At 45.1% G+C, this 694-nt stretch overlaps 1 pseudogene; it reads right to left on the bottom strand.

The window, feature by feature from the left end:
• Positions 1-231: 231 nt before the first annotated feature.
• Positions 232-328, bottom strand: LOC128579233 (uncharacterized; annotated as a pseudogene).
• Positions 329-694: the final 366 nt, after the last annotated feature.

The raw sequence follows: 694 nt of genomic DNA, 5'->3' as shown, positions 1-694 counted from the left end.
GGGTGGTCCCAGGCGCATCTCAGCTAATCCAAGAGTAAATGACAAACTGAGAAAAAGAGTGCCAACTCCAGATCAACATATTTAGAGGAAATTGGAAGAGGAGCTTACTACCCCATTCTTTAAGGACTTTTTAAGGAATGCAGTTCTAGCTGTGAGCTTCCAATCTTGGAGCAGAAACTAGAAACATCACCAGAGCAACAAGAACAGGAGTACAAAGGGAGAACTATCAACCATCAGTAGTCAACCATCACCCCACGCAAGCTCTGTGGGAGGCACATCTCACGCATGCGCATGAAAAACAAATCATGCTAATGAACTACAAAAGGATCAGAGAATACATTTTAAACATTTTTTGGAGACAGAGTCTCACTTTGTCGCCCTCGGTAGAGTGCCATGGTGTCACAGCTCATAGCAACCTCCAGCTCTTGGCTTAGGTGATTCTCTTGCCTCAGCCTCCAGAGAAGCTGGGATTACAGATGCCTGCCACAATGCCTTCTGCTATTTTTTTGTTGCAGTTTGGCCGGGAACGAATTCGAACCCACCACCCTTGGTGTATCTGGCCGTAGCCATACTCACTGAGCAAAGGTAAGGATCCTTTGCAAAGGTAAGGATCCTTTGCTCAGTAAGTATGGTTGAGGATGGGCACAGGCACTGCCCAAAGAATACATTTTTTAATTTACCTTTTTATCCTACA

This window comes from Nycticebus coucang, chromosome Y, assembly GCF_027406575.1.
Source record: "Nycticebus coucang isolate mNycCou1 chromosome Y, mNycCou1.pri, whole genome shotgun sequence".
Classification (NCBI taxonomy): domain Eukaryota; kingdom Metazoa; phylum Chordata; class Mammalia; order Primates; family Lorisidae; genus Nycticebus; species Nycticebus coucang.
Note: the sequence above shows the minus strand (reverse complement) of the source record. Positions and strands in the feature narration are given on the sequence as shown.